A 21,530-nucleotide genomic window follows, 5' to 3' on the forward strand; every position below is an offset into this window, starting at 1 on the left:
GGCTAGTATCCAAGATCTATAAAGAACTTATCAAACTCAACAGCAAAGAAACAAACAATCTGGTCATGAAATGGGCAGAAGACACAAACAGACATTTCTCCTAAGATGATCTACACATGGTGAATAAGCACATGAGAAAATGCTCCGCATCACTCGCCATCAGGGAAATACAAACCAAAACCACAATGAGACACCACCTCACACCAGTGAGAATGGGGAAAATTAACAAGATGGGAAACAACAAATGCTGGCGAGGATGTGGAGAAAGGGGAACCCTCTTGCACTGTTGGTGGGAACACAAGCTGATGCAGCAGGTCTGGAAAACAGTTTGGAGATTCCTCAAGAAGTTAAAAATAGAGCTACCCTATGACCCAGCAATAGCACTACTGAGTATTTACCCCAAAGATAAAGATGTAGTGAAATACTGGGACACCCACATCCCAATGTTCACAGCAGCAATGTCCACAATAGCCTAACTGTGGAAGAGGCCTCAATGTCCTTCGTCAGATGAATGGATAAAGAAGATGTGGTCTATATACACCATGGAATATTACTCAGCCATCAGAAAGGATTAATACCCACCATTTGCTTCGACGTGGGTGGAACTGGAGGGTATGATGCTGAGTGAAATAAGTCCATAGGAGAAGGACAGTTAGTTATATGGTTTCACTCATATGTGGAATATAAGAAATAGTGAAAAGGATCATTAGGGAAAGGAGGGAAACTGAGTGGGGAAAACTTAGAGAGGAAGACAAACCATGAGACTCCTGACTCTGGGAAACAAAAGGTTGCAGAAGGGGAGGTGGGTGTGGGGATGGGGTAACTGGGTGACGGGCATTAGGGAGGGCATGTGATGAGATGAGCACTGGGTGTTATACTATATGTTGGAAAATTGAATTTAAATTAAAACATCCATCTGTGCCAGGCTGGGAAAGTTATGGCTGTACCAAGTATGTGGGCTTCAACAGGTGGATTTGTACCCCTCTTGCATACCTTTGTTGGTTCTCAGTCCCCAGGTTGTGGACACCTGTGACCACTGAGAATGGTTTTCTGCATTTTGCTGACCTCTGGGTGGCAGCTGCAACTTTCTGACTTCTGGACCACAGCTCTGGGGAGTAGTCTGGAAATGAGGGGTAAATCCCTGATGCTCATTGTAGGAGCCTTTGTAGGGAATTCAAGTTTTTTTCATAACACCCCCAATATTAAGAACAACTGCCTTACATTTTAAATATCAGCAAGAGTGGGACACCTGGGTGGCTCAGTGGTTGAGTGTCTGCCTTGGACTCAGGTTGTGATCCTGGGGTCCTGGGATTGAGTCCCGCATTGGGTTCCCTGCAGGGAGCCTGCTTCTCCCTCTGCCTAGGTCTCTGCCTCTCTCTCTCTCTCTCTCTCTGTGTCTCTCATGAATAAATAAATAAAATCTTAAAAAAATAAATATCGGCAAGAGTGACTTGAAATGGTGGGGGCCAACATCTTTGGAAATACCTGAAAATGTATTTTGCATTTACAACGTTTACGTTTGAGGCTTCCTCTCATTTACATTGACACAGGACATATTTACCAAGTCAAAGCTACCTGATTATGAACTCCTTGAGGGATTGAGATTATTTGTGTTTATTCTATTGACCATCTATCCCTTTTTTGGGGCTTCCTCCCTTGGCCTACAAACATAACGGTGGTCCCTACCATTTCCAAAATAACTCCATCATGAAGTAAAAAAGGCCTGTCTTGGTTCTACTCTTCTCTTTACAACCATTAGGCATCCTTTTTAATTTTCTGTACCAAGATGTCTTTTTAAAAAAAAATATTTTATTTATTTATTTGAAATAGTGAGAGAGAGCACAAGCAGGGGGAGGAGCAGAGGGAGAGAGAGAAGCAGACTCCTCACTGAGCAGGACCTCACTGAGCTTGATCCCAGGACCCTGAGATCATGACCTAAGTCGAAGGCAGATGCTTAACCAACTGAGCCACCCAGGAGCCCCTGTATCCAGATGTCTTAAATGATATTGGACTCCCTGAATTTTCAGTGCTCCTTGAAGGCATTCATAGGTTTTTGGCCTGAAAGGGATGATTGTGGGTCAAAAAGTCTCTGTTAAGCAAAATTTAGGAGCAAAATTTCAATGCCCTTTAATATGCTGATATGCATTATTCACACAGAATTCAGTATTTCCTGAATGTTTCTGGCTGAGAACCCTTTGGCTCTGTCCAAAAACACTGAGGACCTCCCGTCGCTAAATTCAATGGATGTGTAACAGGATGAAGAATTGCTTTTTGGCAGAAGAAGCTGACATTTCAAGCCCTTTCTATTTCTGGCTTGGGACACCCCAGTCATCCAGGAGCAGACTTTTTTTGTTCTGGGAAGAGCTATGGGAATCGCCCCTTTTAGCTCTTGAGCTGCAACGTTTCTGGGGAACCTGTGCCCAAGCATGCTTACTTACTAATTTTTCCTCAGGCAGGGGCTGGGACCCTGGCTTGAGGTAGATCCCATACCTCGATCATAGGTAAATGTTGCTGGGATGGTTTCAAGGGACAAGACCTTTCAGGGAGGAAGGATACAGACACTAGAAACTTTTCTCTTTGTGGTTTTGTCAGGGGCTTTGGGTGGGGAGCTCTGAAAATAGGACCTTTCCCTTTCCATGGCCTTTAAAAATGCTGACATGAATTATTCACACAGGAGTCAGTATTTCCTGAACGCTTTTGACTGAGAGCCCTTTTGCTGTGTCTAAGATCTTCCTCCCTGCCTGGCTTCTGAACAAATTGAGAAATAAGACAAGAGAGAAGGGCAGATGGAAAATTAACATTTTCCTCTGACTGATTAAGGCTTGGCTGGAGGGTGTGGCTTATCTACTGGGGAAACTGGCTCCCTAAGTTTTTATAGACACCCTGGCCCAGGCCCTGCCCGGCTAACCACGCCCCTGGGGACCCTGGGGGAGCAAAGTAGAGCTCAGGCTTTCATGGGCAACTCCATCTGGAGAAGAAAAACAGAAGGGAGGGAATACATGTGATGTGCAGCATTGAGTCCTCCCAAATTTAAGTCACCCTGCCTCCCCCTGCCCTGCCCCCAGGATGAAGTAAATAAATGGGCAAGATCCAGGAGGGTGGCCCCAAGTGAGCTCCCTCCTACCTCTCTTCCTGCAGGAAACACTTGGCATAGACATATGTTGCCCTGACCTGTGTTAGCATGATTAATGGGACAGGGAGAGTTAGAAAAAGATCAGCTGATGGGAAAGCACCCTGGGGTACCTGATGGGGGGGGGGTGCTTTCCACGCACAGCAGGTCACCGATGCTGTCATTGCTTCTGTCCCAAACACACCAAAGGATAGGGGGTCTTGGGGCAAATGGCTGCATTGTGTGTATGTGTGTGTGTGAGTGTGAGTGTGTGACATCGAGTAGTACCTTGGAGCTTTGCCCTACTTTGGCATGTAGCACCATAGCTCAAGGTAAAACTGAGGACACAGGCAATCTTGCCTCCCAAATCCTACATCAAAAGCCTCAATGGTTTCAAATCCCTGGCATGGAACTGGTGGCTTTTAGCAGAGACACCGTGGAGGGCTGCCACCTCTCCTGCCCCTTCTCTGTAAAGTGACACTTCTTCGGATGGTTCTCTTTCACAGTATAGGCCTGCCTGGGGGTTTCAGATCCTACCTGTGATAGGAACCTTAAGAACATTAGAATGGGCTGCTGGCACTTACAGCTGGGAACGTACTGTGGTCTGAATACTAAAGAAATGCTGTTTTTTTGTACCTCAAGGGGATGTGATAGGATGCACGACTTATAGATGCTTCCCTTGTGTTATTTTATTGATGCCTCTGCTGCATTTCACAGCTGTGATCATACACGTAGCTGCTGTGTTCTCTTCTCGCTGCCCTGAGTGCTCCATCTGGCCTCCCTCACAGCTGAAATTTGTTTTCCCGATACTCCTCTTAGTGCACTTTGATGCTTACTGCTCAACGCTCTCCTTCCTCACCCTGGAAAGTCTCTCTCCCACTCCTGGTCCTGCTCTTGGTCTCTTCCAGCCTCAGACCCTCTTGACCGATTGCTTGCTGTGACCCTTTAGGCACTTCAGAATCAACATGTTACAACCTCTGAATTCATCACCTTGGCCAAACTGGTTTTCTCTCTCTATTCTTCAACTCGATTCATGTCATGGATGTTCAGACAGTTGTATGAGTTAGAAATTAGGGGCACCTCTGACTCTTCCTCCCACATTGACTTAGTCATCAAGACCTGACCCATTAAACAACATTTTTAAAGCTTTTTTGGAATCTGTTAGCATCTCTGCCTCCATCAGTAGTGTGCTGGTAGGTGACTAACAGATAGCTCTGAGGGGAAGCCTTGATTTGTACCTTTTGCCTGATGTCTATGGCATAAATGCTACCACCATGGCTGATTTCAAGCCATCCAATAGTCTTTCCCCCAAATTTCTAAAAACTTCATTGGGTTTTGCAAGATGGGACAAACCAGCTCCAGTCCACACTGGCCCCAACTTCCTTGGTGCTTCTCAGCCCATCCCTCTCCAAACTTCTCTCCCCTCAAGACATTCTGTAGCCAGCTGCTAAACTCAGTGCTGACCATGCCACTCCCCTGCAGAAATGACGTTGATGGCTTCCTGGGTGATTCAATCCATGCACCTTACCAGTGCGTTGAGCTCTTGGAGGCACAACCCTGCCTACCTCTTCGGTGTCGTTTCTTGGCTTCTTCTTCTTTTTTTTTCCTTTGAGGCTCAGTTCAGCTGAAACTCCCTCCGACCATTTGGCAGGTTGAGTCAGCTGCCCCATCTCATCAGGCTTTGATTACTGCACTTACAACCTTGTATTTATGGGGTTTTGTTTTGTTCTTGGTTTTTCTTTCATAAGTCTAAAATCTTCTGAGGGAGAGATCATGTGTTTGCTCTGCATCCCCCCAGCTTTGTATATATAGAACAGTGGTTTTCTCATTGAAATTAATAAAAAAAAAAACACTTTTTAGAATAAGTTTTTTTTTTTTAAAGACTATTTGAGAGAGAAGGAGAGAGCATGAGAGAGAGAGTGGGCAGGGGGAGAAGTAGATTCCCCACTGAGCAGGGATCCCGATGTAGGGCTCCATCCCAGGACCTTGAGGTCATGAGACCCAAGCTGAAGGCAGATGCTTAACCGACTGAGTCACCCAGGTACCCATGAAATTAAGCAATAAATGCTTCTTAATTACTAAAATACGATTATCAAAGTTGCATGTGTGTGTTGGGGATGAAGTGGGGGTTTAACAATTGTCTATTTACCTATTACTGTGTAACAATTGCTCCTCCCTCAATTGTGGCCTAAAACAATTGCAATTATTTTGCTCATGAATCTGGGATTTGATGGGGTCTGCTAGGCAGCTCTTGCCCTATTTTGTTTTGTAGATGCAGGTGCAGTCAGATGGAAGCTGGAGCTGGAGTCATCTCAAAGATGAATTTACCTCCACGTCGGGGAAGGTAACTCAAACGGTCGGGGCTCATCAAGACTGTCCCCACACATAGCTGTCTCAGTAGCTGAACTTTTGCCATATGGCTGAAAGAGCACTTCCTCTGCCCCCACTCCCACTTATACTGCCATGATGACTGTCATCTATCTATTCTCATGTTTGGAGAGTGCAGTCCCCCAAAACTACAAGATGCCTTTGAGATGTGCTTTTCCTGCTTTCAGTGACGATGGACTAAGTTTTAGGTCAAAAGTTCCAGTTTTTCCTTCAGGTCCTGAGGCTGAAAGCTCTCCCAGGTCTTTCAGCAGGTAGCTAGCTGTCTCCCTAATGTCACTAAAATGATGTGTTGGAAGCCAAGGAGTTGAGAGAAAGCCCTGGGAGCTTTGACTGGCAGATTTTAGGTCAAGAAAAAATAAAATACATGAGTTTTTATTTTTAAAACCCGCAATCCATATTTTCTTTCCCTGTTCTTCTATGTTCTGATCTCTGACACTGGAATGGGTGCATTCTCTTTGCCTACATTTGGCACAGATAACCTCTTCACCAGTAATTTGCAACATTTTTTTTTTTTTGCACACTATCTCATGCAAATGGATACTTTCTTAAAAAGGCAAGATTTTCCCTGTTGGTAAAGAAGTCATAAAAATGATCTTTGAGAATGTGAACTAAGAAGGAAAGATGCTTGGCCAGGAATCTGAAGACTTAGGCTAGGTCCCAGCTCCACCATCCAATAGTTACCTCACCTCTTTGAGCATCAGTGTCCTCATCTGTAAAACAGTAACACCTGCCTTGCTCGCCTTCTAAAGCCATTAGGATCAGTTGAGCTAACATACGCCAGCGTGGCTGTCCGAGCATGATACAAACGCAATGCTCCACTCTCCAAATGCACCAAGTGAATGCAGTGAGCAATGGACACAGACCGCAGATCTGAATTCTGGACCCGTCATGCACTAGCTGTGTTTCTGATACTCCTCTCTCCTGGTCCTCCTGCTGCCTGTTTGGAGGTGGCCTCACCTCAGCAGGTGCTCTCTTGTTGATGTCTGGGGCTGGAATCCTCCTCAGGTCTTGCTCCTGGGCTCTGCTTCTGTGTGTGAGCTCTCTCCAGGGGATTTCATCATTGCCATGTCCTTAAGTCCCATCTCTCCGTGGTGACACCTAAGCTTATATCCCCCGTCAGACCTCTTCTTTGAGTTTCATGCTGGTCTGTCGACCTGCCTCCTTGAAATGCCTCCACTGGGGTGCTGCACATGCAGCTCCGGTATAACTTGACAAAGGCAGGTCTGAGCTTGAAGTTCACCCTCTGTGACTAACTTAACTCAGGGTGGATCCATTCCAGTTACTCAGTCACCTCCCGTTACTCATTTCCTGGGTGGCACAATCCACATGCCCTGTGGCAGTATTCATTTCTTGTTCACTTGACTGTTATTGGTTATCCTTTCGAGAGAATTAGCTCCATGAGGGGACCGTGTCTCTCATTCACCTTGCCAGCTCCAGGGCCATGCAGAGTGCCTGACCCATAGCAGCTGCTCTGCATTATCTGATGAACAAATGAATGTGTATCCTGAACAGGTTACTAACCTTGAGATAACTAGGTCTACTCTATAACAAGAGAGTTGAGTGAGATATGAGATAATATACTCAAAGCCTAGTCTAGGATTTGGCACATGGGAGGTACTTAATAAACGTTAGTTCCCCTTTCTATAAAGAATAAGCTATGCAGGTTATAAAGAATATATTCTTTAAGCACATAAAAAATATGGGTGGGCTAGGGGTGCTTGGGTGGCTCAGTCAATTATGCATCTGACTTTTTTTAAAAAAAAGATTTTATCTATTTATTCATGAGAGACACAGAGACACAGGCAGAGGGAGAAGCAGGCTCCCTGCAGGGAACCCGATGTGGGACTCGATCCTGGGACCAGGATCACGCCCAGAGCCAAAGGCAGATGCTCAACTGCCAAGCCACCCAGGTGTTCCAGCATCTGACTCTTGATTTCAGCTTAGGTCATAATCTCATAGTTCTGAGATTGAGCCCCACATTGTGCTCTGCACTCAGCAGGGACTCTGCTTCTCACTTTCTTCTTCTCCTTTGGCCCTCTCTCCCCTCACTCAAATCAATCAATCTTTTAAAAAAAGAATATATATGGGCTATAAAGAATAAGCACATAACGTGTATCAAAAAGGTCTTAATCGAACCCGGTGTAATGCACATTGCTAAACTTAGTGTACCAACTGTAGAACTTACTACATATACAGGCGCCTGGGCTGTACTCTCAGAGACAATGATGTAAATGGTGTGTATCCTTTTTTTTTTATTTTTATTTTTATTTTTATTTATTTACTTATGATAGTCACAGAGAGAGAGAGAGAGAGAGGCAGAGACACAGGCAGAGGGAGAAGCAGGCTCCATGCATCGGGAGCCTGATATGGGATTCGATCCCCGGTCTCCAGGATCGCGCCCTGGGCCAAAGGCAGGCGCCAAACCGCTGCGCCACCCAGGGATCCCAATGGTGTGTATCCTAATGCCTATCAGTTTGAGAACCAGTGATGTAGCATGCACATTGAAGTACTGTACTGGATATATTGGGGTTCTCCAGATGGAGAAAATTTTTTTCTCTATATGGGGAGAAAGAGTGAGATGAGAGAGGGTTGGGATCCACAGGGTGAGTAGGCAGGCTGGAAATTCAGGCAGGGTTTCTATGCTGCAGTCTTGACCGGAAGCTATTCCCGCTTTGGGGAACTCTAGTCTTTGGTGTTAAGGCCCTCAACTGATTGGATGAGGCCCACCCACATTATGGAGGGTAATCAGCTTTACTCACAGTTACTGATTTAAATATTAATTACATCTGAAATATAACTTCACAGCCTCATCTAGACTGGTGTTTGATCAAACAACTTGAACTAAAGGCCAAGTTGACACATAAAATTAACTAGCACATTGAGCAAGTATTTTAATTATCAGTTTTTAAAATATATTTTAGGCATTTACTATTGCTCCAGTTTTAGGCTCGGTTTCATGGAGTATCTAGAATGCAAAATCTTAGTCTCTCCTCTTGCCCCCGTCCAAGAGTTTGTTACTGATTTGTTTTTACTTATGGTGTTTCTTCCTTTAATAAAGATTTATTACATAAGATATGGAAGATTTCTGGTTAAGAGCTTTTAAGGACCTACCGAGGCAGAGAAGTCTAGAAAGCTCTCTCTTCAAATAAAGATCTCTGTGAGTCATCTGCACCCACCTCAGGTAATACTTGCTTACAGTTGCATTCAAAATGCCACAGAAACAGGGACACCTGGGTGGCTCAGTGGTTGAGCATTTGCCTTTGGCTCAGGTTGTGATCCCAGAGTCCTGGGATCGAGTCCCGCATCAGGCTCCCAGCGAGGAGCCTGCTTTTCCCTCTGCCTGTCTCTGCCTCTCTGTGTGTCTCTCATGAATAATAAATAAAATCTTTAAAAAATGCCAGAAAAACAAAACAAAATCAAGGCCAGAGCTGCTACCATGTGCCAGTTGCTATGCTGGATTCTAAGGACACAGTGACAAAGGAAACGTGACTTCTAATTGTTGGTTATCATGAGCTCCTTAGTTCTCCTGACTTGCTCGACTAAATAAACAAAGGCGCTTTATGAAGTGCAGAGGAAATAGGAATAGAAAAGGCCCTTGGCTTTTGAGATATTTCTTAAAAGTTGGGGAGTTTATTTGTCATAAAGGGATGGAGAGCATCCTTCCAGCACGAACAGTTCCAGGTATGCAGGGGGTACCTGATGCCCGTTATACCAGATCAGCTTCCCCTCAACCTGCGATGCTTTGTGTCCAGCAGATGGCACCAAACGACTGGTTATAGTAGGATGCACATCGTCCTCTGGAAAACATGAAATCTATTTCTATGAAGCCGGCATCTTAAACATGGCACTTATATTGTCTGTCTGAGGCCCTTTCTTTCTTTTTTAAAAAATATTTTATCTTTAAGTAATCTCTACACCCAACGTGGGGCTTGAACTTACAACTAGAGATTGAGTCACGTGCTCTACGAACTGAGCCAGCCAGCTGCCCCTTGAGACCCTTTGTTTTGCTTTTAGTGAGACCTGTGGATCAAAATAAGAAGTGGACAAGAAAACGGTTGCCTGTCCTGGAATGTGGCACTATTGTGGAATAATGGAAATGTAGGTGAAACACAAGAGATAGCCTAGTAAAGTAGTGCCCAAATATGGGGCAGACATGGGAAACTTGTATGTGTCTGTGTCTATGTGTGTGTGCACGTGCATACTTGTGATGAAAACACCTCAAAAAAGGGTATTGAGAAAGTATTTAAAAACCTATAAAGAGAATTTAAATGTTGGAGAAGATGAAAGAGTGTGCTCCAGTGACCACAGCAGGGAACTCAGTTTTGAAACTATTAACTTGGAAACTCCAGAAGAAAGGGTCCCATTTCTCTAGTTCTTCAATCCTAACAGGTGACTTGAATTTCAATGACTATCATGCAAGTAGAGGATTAGGAAAAAAGACTCAAAGTTGTCTAGAGCCAATTCAGTGAAATTCCTTTCAAGGCATTTTTCCTGCACTCTCAGAGACTAGGAAGGACCCATATGCACACAGTGCCTGTTATGGAAGGTGACATCAAAGCTTTGGGTTCTGAGAGAGGCTGTTCTCTACTGCAGAAAGAGAAAAGCAAAACAGAGTTGAGTGGTCATGGTAGACCTACCGGGTTCTCCCATTGAAGGGGTGCCTGGGCAGCTCAGTTGGTTGGACATCCAACTCTTGATTTTGGCTCAGATAATGATCTAAGGGTTCTGGGATCAAGCCCCATGGTGCCTCGAGACTCCACACTTAGTGAGGAGTCTGCTTATCCCTCTCCCTCTGCTCTTCCCCTGTGCTAAGTAAAATCTTAAATAAAAAAGAAAAATCTCCCATTGAAATAAAAAGTCTGCATCAGATAAGGAGGAGGATATGAAGAAGGGGTTTATTCCTGCTGTGTTTGGGGGCGTCCTATTGCTCAGAATAGAAGCTGCTTCCAGAGCACTAGAGCAAACCAGTGCCCTAGTTTGGAAAAATGGTTCTTTGTCTGTGTCCTGGGGCCCCTACATGGAGACATTTCAAAAGGGAAGACACAAGGAGAGAATTTGTGAGATAGTCCAATGATCATACATTGAAGACCAAACTAAGATCCTACCACAGTTTGCCCAGAGGGATATGGCTTCTCTTGGGAAATGTGCAAGTTAAAAAACTCAAGTGAACTGATGCTACAGGCAGAAGTGTCATTGAATCATAATAGTATATAATTATGGGCTTTGCGATTTACCTCAATTCCAGTGGATTTACAACACTGCTTGCGAAAAAAAATTTTTTTAATCCCTTTCTTTTATGAGTTGATCTCCTTTTTTTTTTTTTTAAAGATTTTATTTGTTTATTCATGATTGAGAGAGAGACAGAGGAAGAAACAGGCTCCATGCAGGGAGCCCCATGTGGAACTCGATCCCAGGATCACACCCTGGGTGGAAGGTGGCGCTAAACCGCTGAGCCCAATGAGAGTTGATTTCTTACAAAGAGTATGACACCCAGGTTGTTACAAATTTGAGCTTAATTACAAAATCAATGGAAAGGAACAGTGTTTAATCCAGATTATTCCAATTCATCATTTAAAAAATATCTTGTAAACATACCCTGATAAGACAGTAGCTCTCAACAGTAGTATGCCAAAGATTCACCTGGCTGGGGGCTGGGGGTGCACCTGAGTGGCTCAGTCTGTTAAGCATCTGACTCTTGATTTCAGCTTAGGTCTTGATCTCAGGATCCTGAGTTCAAGCACCACATTGGGCTCCAGGTCATGGAGCCTACTTAAAATAAAAGAGTCATCTGGGGTACATTGTTAAGATGCAAATTCCTACCCCAACTCCAGATATTCTGGTTGTAGGGATTGGGGATGGAGCTCAGGAATTTGAATTTATAGTTAATTTCTTCATTTCGAGTAATTCAGAGCAGAAGGTGGAAAGACCGTCCTTAGAGAAATACTTCCCTAAGCAAAGGCAGGATTAGTCAATCACAGAAACCTTCAAACTTCTTTCCATTCATTCATTCATTCATTCACTCCCTCCCTTTCTTCTGAACACATAATTCACCTAATATTTCTGGTGCCCTACCTTTGAACTTGGTGCTGTGGGACATAGTTAATATAAGGAAACTCTGTTCCTGCTTAAAGGAACTTATAATGCCTGCTACAGATTCTCGTAGCAACATGAATGACAATGTCAGGTGTTAAGTATTGTGCTTGTAGAAATGGTATGGGTGTCAAAGGGTATTGCAGGGATTGAGAAAGAAGTCTTGTCCACGTGAGCTGGCATGCTCAGGGAAGGAGGAACCATTCTGTGGAAAGGGTGGGACATGGCCTGGGGCCTGAATGATGAGAGGGAGTAGGATATTTGAAATGTGGGAACAGCATTAGCTTCATATCCTTATTAAGCAAGAATATTATTATCATCCATAAGCCGTGCAATGCCACTCTAAAGATAGCAGAGTAGCAATGCACGGCCAGCGATTAAAAGTATAATCTCGTTAACTGCCTTCTGAGGAGAAATAAAGGGTGAGAAGCCATAAATTCCTGAACCAGCAACGTCATTTCCTTGTTTTTTCAATATCCAACTGGACCACCCTCTACTTTGCTAAGTTGATGAAGGGTAGAAACGCTTGACATGACATGTTTATTACAAATAACCTGTTTTCCTCATAGACTGATATCTATTTCATCCAGCTGCCTTCAAAAAGTTAAAATTATGATAAGGCACATGACAGGTATGGGCAATTAGCACCCTAAGAGAAAGATTAGGACTGTTTGAAGCCAGGGGAGGGAGATTAGTTGAATCAAAAATCACTTATTTAACAAAGAGAGCTGTATTCCTAATACTTATGTTTAGATATGGTACTTTTCTTAGCTGTCTTTGGCCCATTTCATTACATGAAAAAAAAATTAATTCAGCTATCTTGTTCTCCTTCCTCAGTGCTTTTTGCCAGTATCGTACAAAGCATCAGAAATCAAATATTTAAAGTATTATGTCTCTGAGCATGTAGAGGAGTGGCATTTTTCTAACTCCATACTTGGTGAGAAAGGACACAGACTCTGGAGCCAAAGAATTGGGTTTTTAATCTTAGGTCCATCACTTTCTGTGTAGCTTTGGCAAAATTACTTAATTTTTATGGGCCTCAATTGTCTTATCTGTAAAGCAGACATAAGTAGGATTCTTATGATAAGTAATGAATTTATACATATAAAAGCACTTAGAACACCCCATAGCAGGGGTTCAGTTGGTGTCAGCTACTGTCATGAGCTTTGGTATTAAGGACGATACACAGGGACAAGCTTTATAGGATATCTAGGTAGACTGGAGAGGTATTAATATATATTTGAAAATCAGCTATAGGACAGCTCGGGTGGCTCAGCGGTTTGGTGCCGCCTTGAGTCCAGGGCCTGGTCCTGGAGACCCGAGATCAAGTCCCACATCAGGCTCCTGCATGGAGCCTGCTTCTCCCTCTGCCTGTGTCTCTGCCTCTCTCTCTCTCTCTGTGTCTCTCATGAATAAATAAATAAAATCTAAAAAAAAAAAAAGAAAATCAGCTATAATATGGGGCTAAAAATTATTCACCCCCCCAAGAAAATTCTATCTTCTCTTGTAACAGCAAACATTTAGACTCTAAGAATGCGTAATATAAAATATCACACATTTTAAATGAGAGTAACAAGGACATAAAGTACTGGAGAGGAGTCTAGTACAAAAATGTACACATGGTGTCTTCTCTACCTGCAATGGGTGGACCACACATTTGTCTCTAAGCTTCCCGGTTATCACTGCAGAAAAGTGGAACGTGATCGGTTGCAAGATAAAAACAGGCCCATTGTTCAGGAGAAACACAATTACTTACACCATTGTGACCTGGGAGGACACTCACCAGGTCAGCTTAGGAGGAGAATTTGTAATGCAATACACAACATCTTCAACAGCTTTCCGGCAATGGAACTACGGGGTTTCACAGGGCTGCTCTGATTATGTTCCTCAAATCATCACCCTCGGGCACTTCAGTGATACAGTTCTAGGAGATGGATTGTGTGGCACCTGTGGACAGGTGCTGGGCTGCCTGGCCATCCTCACTGAGAGGAAGATTTTGCAATACCTGGAATGCCCAAAATTTCTCTTGCATTCCAAGTTGTTTAGTTTCTTAAAAGCCCATCACAACTGTTTTCTCATTTAATCCTCAGAAACCTCTGGGACAGGGATCATTAAACCCATTTTACAGATAAAGAAACTGAGTTCGAGAGTACTTGGACAGTGAGAAAATGGTGGTGGAGGATGAAGGGGCTGGCTCTCTGAGCTCATCCGGACCTTCGGACCTGACCAAGTACCAGACATCTCAGAGCCCTGCTCCCTCCAGCTCACTGCTCAGTCACTGTTTTATCCATCAACGTCTGATTTTTATGCCTGCAGCTCCACCGAAATTGCTCTGGCAACAGTCACGAGTGATAGTTTGATTATCAAATGCAGAGTCCTTTTTTTCAGCTTGCCTTTTTTTTTTTTTTTTTTTTTTACATTTGAAACAATGTTATTCACTCTGTGGCATTTGGTTCTCCTTTGGTTTGGGGAGCACTAAATACTCCTGGTCCTTCTCCTACTTCACCTCCCACTTCTGCTCTTTAGCCTGTAAGAACATTCCTCCTTCTGCTTCCCAAATGTTGGGGTCCCCAGGGTTCCATCTTTGGCCCTCTCTTCATACTCCCCAAGAGAGCCAATCCTCTGGCACAAATTAGCTGCCCTCCTGGAAACAGTAATGCCCAGACTTACGCAGGAGAATCACATCCTCTGTGAGGTTGAGTTCTCAGACCAGGGTCTGAGGAAAAACAACATTTCTTCAACAGGAGACTTGTTCATTGTTTTTTTTTTTTGGTTGAACAAGAGATGAAACAGCTGGCTCCAATTTGGAGCCATTATGTACAAAAAACTGTTTCATTACAGACTAAAGTTCTACTCGGAGTGGTGAGATGTTCGTATTGTGAGGACATATGAAGGAAATGAGACCGCCTGGAGAATGAGCAGGTTCATACCTCCCATTTCACCGCCTGCTTAGAGCCTATGGCTATGGGGTGAGAAGGCAGAAGGAGAAAATTCTTTCCCTCTGTTATTTACTTACGATCAAGCACACAGGTGGATTTGTGTGCATTAACGGCAACCCCATGTGTCTCCGCTGTCCATCCCCTGGTTTTCCCAACGATTTCAAACTCAACATGGCTGCTATTCCTCATCTTTACTTCCCCCTCAGTTTTACTCAGATATAGCAAGATATTCACTCTCTATAATTGCTGTTTTAAGATACTTCCAAATTTCAGTGGCTTACCCAATAACAATTTATTTCTCATCTGTGTCATGTTCCAAGGTAGGCCAGGAGGTGGAGGGTGACATGTGGCACAGGAGGTCTGCTCTACAAGGTCATTTAGGTATCCAGACTCAAGAAGGGTCTGCCATCTTCCATAGGTAGCTTCCAAGATTGCCTTGGGATCAATATGGAGTCAAGAGAAGGGGCCGAGGAGAGCATGGCACGGGCATATCTGTGTTTTAGCATCATGCCACTTCCATTCCTGCTCCATCAGGCCACCTAGATGCCAGGGGAGAGTGCACATCCCAGCACCAAGTCTGTACCGTGAGAGGGAGCATAGCACCACATTTTGGTGGAGAGGTCTTCATCTGTCATTTTCCTCCCTCATTTGTTCTTCCACCAGTATTTTCTGAGTCTCAGTTCTCTCTCTCTTTTTTAAAGATTTCGTTTGAGAGAGAGAAAGAGCACAAGTTGGGAGGAAAGAGCACAGGGAGAGGGAGAAGCAGACTTCCCGCTGAACAGGGAGCCCAAGGTGGGCCTCGATCCTAAGACCCTGAGATCATGACCTGAGCCAAAGGCAGATGCTCAACAAACTGAGCCACTCAGGTGCCTCCTCAGTTTTCTCTTTTGTGAAAGATGCCAACAGTTGTGCTCTTCACAGGGGTTGTTGTGGAAAGTGAGAAAACCTATGGAAAGCAATTAGAATGTGCTTGACTCACAGTAGGTGCTCACAGGTGGGTTAACTATTATTGTTATTAGTTGCAGGGCTTCATCAGCTGCCCTGTTATACCAACCTAGAAACTCTCTTCCCTCATCACCAACTGCCAATCAGTCAGTGAGTCCTCACCTAATTAAAAAATACACAATTTATGTGTCTTTAAATGCAAGAAATAGATGTTTTTTATATGAAGGTTAAAACATATGGATTTGGATTTTTTTTTAAAAAGGAAACAAAAGCCATTCTCCCCGGGGGATCCAATGTATTTCTATGGCTTCAGCTACCATCTTTACAATGGGTTCTATATGCCAGATGAACTAAACAGATGTATTCAGAACATTCCATCCTGAAACAGCAGAATACATATTCATTTCAGGTGTACATGGAACATTCTCCAGAATCTATCATCACATATTAGGCTATAAGACAGACTTTGACAAATTCAAGAAGATTGAAATCATACCATGGCCCTTTTCTGACCACAATGCTATGAAATTAGAAGTCAACCACAAGAAACAATCTGGAAAGACCATAACTACATGGAGGCTAAATAACATGCTACTAAACAAGAAATGGGTCAACAAGGAAATAAAAGAAGAAATAAATAAAAATACATGGAAACAAAAGAAAATGAAAACACAACAGTCCAAAAACCTTTGGGATGCAGCACAAGTGATGCTAAGAGGGAAGTTTATAGCACTATAGGCATACTTCAAAAAGCAAGAAAAATCACAAATAAACAATCTAACCTTACACCAAAGGGAGCTAGAAAAAGAACAATCAATGAAGCCTAAACCAACAGAAGGAAGGAAACAATAAAGATCAGAGCAGAAATAAATGATACAAAATTTAAAAAATAGAACAGATCAATGAAACCAGGATTTGGTTCTTTGAAAAAAAATCAATAAAATTGATAAATCTCTAGCCAGACTTAACAAAAAGAAAAGAGAAAGGACCCAAATAAAATTACAAATCAGAGAGGAGATATAACAACTAATATCACAGAAATACAAAGTTATAAGAGAATATTATGAAAAATTATATGCTAAAAATTGGGCAATCCCAATAGGTTTACCTTCCAGAAATAGGTAAATTTCTGGAAGCATATAAGCCACCAAAACTGAAACAGGAAAAAATAGAAAATTTGAACAGACTGATAAGCAGCAAAAAAAAATCGAATCAGTAATCAAAAAACTCCCAACAAAGAAAAGTCCAGGACCACATGGTTGCACAGGCATATTCTACCAAACATTTAAAGAAGAGTTAATATCTATTCTCTGCAAACTATCCAAAAAATAGAAAATGAAGGAAAACTTCCAAATTCATTCTATGAGGCCAACATTACCCTGATTTCAAAACCAGATAAAGATAGCACTAAAAGGGAACTATAGGCTGATATCCCTGATGAACATAGATGCAAAAATTCTCAACAAAATACTAGCAAACTGAATCCAACAATGAATTTTAAAAGGCATTCACCACAGTCAAGTTGGATTCATTCCTGGGTTGCAAGGGTGGTTCAACATTTGCAAATCAATCAATGCAATACATTACATTAATAAAAGAAAGGATAAGAACCATGTGACTATCTCAATAGATGCAGAAAAGGCATTTCACAAAGTACAACATCCATTCATGATAAAAACCCTCAACAAAGGTGTAGAGGGAACATACCTCAAGATTATAAAGGTCATATATGAAAAACCCACAGCCAATATCATTCTAACTGGGGAAAAACTGAGAGCTTTTCCCCTGAGGTCAGGAACAAGACAGTGAAGTCAACTCTCACCACTTTTATTCAACATAATTACTAGAAGTCCTAGCCTTAGCAGACAATAAAAAGAAATAAAAGACATCCAACTGGCAAGGAAGAAGTAAAACTTTCACTATCTGCAGGTCACATGATATTATATATAGAACCCCAGAAGACTCCACTAAAAAACTGCCAGAACTCATATAAGAATTCTGTAAAGTCACAGGGTACAAAACAATGTACAGAAATCTGTTGCATTTCTTTTTTTATTTCTTTTTATTTTTTATTTTTTAATAAATTTATTTTTTATTGGTGTTCAATTTGTCCACATACAGAATAACACCCAGTGCTCATCCCGTCAAGTGCCCACCTCAGTGCCTGCCACCCAGTCACCCCCACCCCCCGCCCACCTCTCCTTCCACCACCCCTAGTTTGTTTCCCAGAGTTAGGAGTCTTTCATGTTCTGTTGCATTTCTATAGAACAATAAGGAAGCAGTAGGAAGAGAAATTAAGGAATCAATCCCATTTATGATTGCAACAAAAACCATAAGAAATCTAGGAATAAAACTGACCAAAGAAATGAAAGACCTGTACTCAGGAAACTACAAAACATTAATGAAAGAAAATGAAGATGACACAAAGGAATGGAAAGACATTCCACACTTATGGAGTGAAAGAACAAATATTGTTAAAACGTCTATACTACCCAAAGCAATCTACACTTTTACTGCAATCCATATCGAAATACCAACATTTTTCACAGAACCAAAACAATCCTAAAATGTGTATGGAAGCACAAAAGGCCCCAAATAGCCAAAGTAGTCTTGGAAAATAAAAACAAAGATGGAGGCATCACAATTCCAGCCTTCAAGTTCTATTACAAAGCTGTAGTCATCAAGACAGTATGGTATTGGCACAAAAGTAGATGCATAGGTCAATGAACAGAGTGGGAAACCCAGAAACGAACCCACAATTATATGGCCAACTTATCTTCAACAAAGCAGGAAGGGATATCCAATGGGAAAAATACTATCTCTCCAACAAATGGTGTTGGGAAAACCATTTTCTTATGCCATACTCAAAAAAATAAATTCAAAATAGGATAAAGACCTAAATGTGAGACCTGAAACCATATGAATCCTAGAAGAGAACACAGGCAGTAACCTCTTTGGCATTGACCTTAGCAATTTTTTTCTAGCTAGGTCTCCTGAGATAAGGGAAATGAAAGCAAAAGTAAGCTGTTGGGACTCATCAAAACAAGAAGCTTCTGCATAGCAAATGGAACAATCAACAAAACTAAAAGACAATCTATGGAATGGGAGAAGATAATTTGCAAATGACATATCCGATATAAAATCTGTAAAGAACATATTAAAGTCAATGCCCCCCCCCCAATAATCCAATTAAAAAATGGGCAGAAGACATTTTTCTAATGAAGACAACCAAATGGCTACCAGACACATGGAAAGATGCTCAATTCACTTCTCATCGGGGAAATCAAAGCTACAATGAGATATCACTTCACTGTTAGCAGAATGGCTAAAATTAACGACACAAGAAACAACAAGTGTTGGCAAGGATGTGGAGAAAGGGGAATCCTTGTGCACTGTCGGTGGGAATGTGAACTTGTGCAACCACTGTGGAAAACAGGATGGCAGTTCCAAAAAAGTTAAAGATAGAACTACCCTATGACCTATCAATCACTCTACTAGGTATTTACCCAAAGAATGTGAAAATATAAATTCAAAGAGATCTATGTACCACTATGTTTACACCAGCATTACCTACCATAGTCAAATGATGGAAACAGCCCAAGTGTCCATCAATTGATGAATGAATAAAGAAGATATGGTGTATATACACAATGGAATATTTATTCAGCCACAAATGAAATCTTGTCATTTGCAGCAACATGGATGGAGCTGGAGGGTATACTGCTAAGCAAAATAAGTCAGTCAAAGACAAGTAGCATATAATTTCACTCATATGTGGAATTTAGGAAACAAATAAATGAGCAAAAAAGGGGAAAAAAAAGAGAAATCAAGAAACAGATTCCTAACTATAGAGAACAAACAGATGGTCACCAGAGGGGAGGGGGGCTGGGGGATGGGTGAAACAGGTGATGGGGATGAAGGAGCGCACTTTTCCCGATGTCAGATGTCACGTATGGAAGTGCTGAATCACTCAATCTACATTTGAAACTAATGTTGCATTGTATGTTAACTAACTAGAATTTAAATAAAAACTTTTAAAAAAGGGTCTATTATATAACTGGATTAGAACTCCCAGCTGGAAGGGGGTCTACAAATATCTTCTTTTTTTTTTTTTAAGATTTTATTTATTTATTCATGAGAGAGACACACACACACACACACAGAGAGAGAGAGAGAGAGGCAGAGAACAGGCAGAGGGAGAAGCAGGCTCCATGCAGGGAGCCCGATGTGGGACTCTATCCTGGGTCTCCAGGATCACACCTCGGGGGGTTAAGGTGGAGTTAAACCATTGGGCCACGGGAGCTGCCCTACAAATATCTTCTTGTTCCCTCATTTTAAAACCAAGGAAACTACAGCCTGCTAGTGGCAAAGCCAGGGGTCAAATCTAGGTCTTTTGACTCCAATCAAATGCTCCCTTGGACTTAGCTCCTTCCAACATAAGAACGTTCACATATTCCTCTTGATTTTCATTTCTCTGTTTACCTCCTAGTAATTTCACAGAAAAATTAAGTCTTTCAAAACCACCCAAGCAGCTCCTCTCCCTTGTCCTCACAGTTACTGGTCGGAGATGAAAATGACTGCCTTGGGGATCCCTGGGTGGCGCAGGGGTTTGGCGCCTGCCTTTGGCCCAGGGCGCGATCCTGGAGACCCAGGATCGAATCCCATGTCAGGCTCCCGGTGCATGGAGCCTGCTTCTCCCTCTGCCTGTATCTCTGCCTCTCTCTCTCTCTGTGACTATCATAAATAAATAAAAAAATTAAAAAAAAAAGAAAAGAAAATGACTACCTTATCAATTTCCTCTAATCTCCTCTGGTTACCAAGCCAGTGAAGATTCCAGAGCACTAAATTCTGGCTCTTTATCTTAACCGGGTTCCTCAGATCCCCAGACCCAATGCCACCTCCCTTCCTGCTTTTGATTCCGAGCAGCAGATGGCACTGTGCACAAGTCTGGAAAGATGTTGAGAGAAAATGTGCTCAAGCTCCCTGCAAAACCCTGCCTTCATTGCAGAGGCAAGCTCACCCACCTCTTCTGGGGTTGAGGGCTCACAGGGAGTGGGAGTCGGCCAGGGACGCTGTGGCAGAGGCTGCTGGCTCACCACTGAGCTTGCTTCCTCACCTCCTGGGCACACAACTGGACTATACTTCTTGGTTTCCGTTGCAGTGCCGGAGCTGTGGCCATTGTGGTGTGGCAGAAAGTGATCCTCATCTTCCCCATTTCCAGGCTTGGCCGATGAGTATCCTGTGCTTTCCCCTCCTCCTCTAGCTGGGTATCAATGCCCAGGATGACCTTGGAATCGTAGGATGAAGGTGGCAGAGTTGGCACCACACTGAGTCCCTGAATGACTACATGGAGCTGAGGCCTCCCCAGTTTGGACCCACACTGGGGGGAGTTCCAGGAGCATGAATTACTGAAGTCCCCCCCATCAGCTTGAGACTCTTAGGCCAGGGGGACCCACTCCTTGCCCTCATGGAGCTCATAGCAAAACAGAGGGAGACAGAAATGCAAATAAACAACTAGTTCTTGGAACTGATACTGAGTTGGGGGGCAAATCAGTGGAAGTGATCCATTTTGAAAAGCTTAAGCTGAGTTTGTAAGTTGAGTAGACTTAAGGAGTATCTGGAGAGGATTGCAGGGGAGGAACCAAAGCATTCCAGGCAGCGGGAGGGTAGGCACGAAGACGGGGAGGGCTGAATCCGGGCCCTAAATAGGACAAACACAAGGCTGAGCCATAGCTGGACTGAGAGCAGGTAAAGCAGGTGAGGCTCACCTTTGCTGCGATCCCTGGGCCTTACCACAGCTACCTGGCTGCACCCAGTGCCACACTGTGCCACTGACACGGTGAGTTGTGTGACCTAGAGCCTGCCCATACACCTCACGAGGAGCAGAGCAGGCAGCTCCTATTTTGGTCCCAGTGGTGTACAGACAAAGTACCAGGCACGGGGTAAGTGACACAAGATAACGAGTCAACATCCTTCACTTGCAGAAGTGGTAATCTTTCTGTTTCTATCACCTCCTGTTTTTCTAAAGAGCATTGCTGTGGGCTCCGTGTGCTTTTATT

The 21,530-nt window shown here is 43.1% G+C and overlaps 1 long non-coding RNA gene across 1 annotated transcript in view; it reads left to right on the forward strand.

Annotated features, from left to right (window-relative positions):
- Positions 1-21,530, forward strand: part of LOC119869988 — a 39,311-nt gene that overhangs the window by 9,717 nt on the left and 8,064 nt on the right. Inside the window, exon 2 of the long non-coding RNA XR_005354947.1 lies at positions 5,382-5,453. This is a non-coding gene — a long non-coding RNA (uncharacterized LOC119869988). The remainder of the gene's footprint in view (positions 1-5,381; positions 5,454-21,530) is intronic.

Source organism: Canis lupus, chromosome 2 (assembly GCF_011100685.1).
Source record: "Canis lupus familiaris isolate Mischka breed German Shepherd chromosome 2, alternate assembly UU_Cfam_GSD_1.0, whole genome shotgun sequence".
Lineage (NCBI taxonomy): Eukaryota > Metazoa > Chordata > Mammalia > Carnivora > Canidae > Canis > Canis lupus.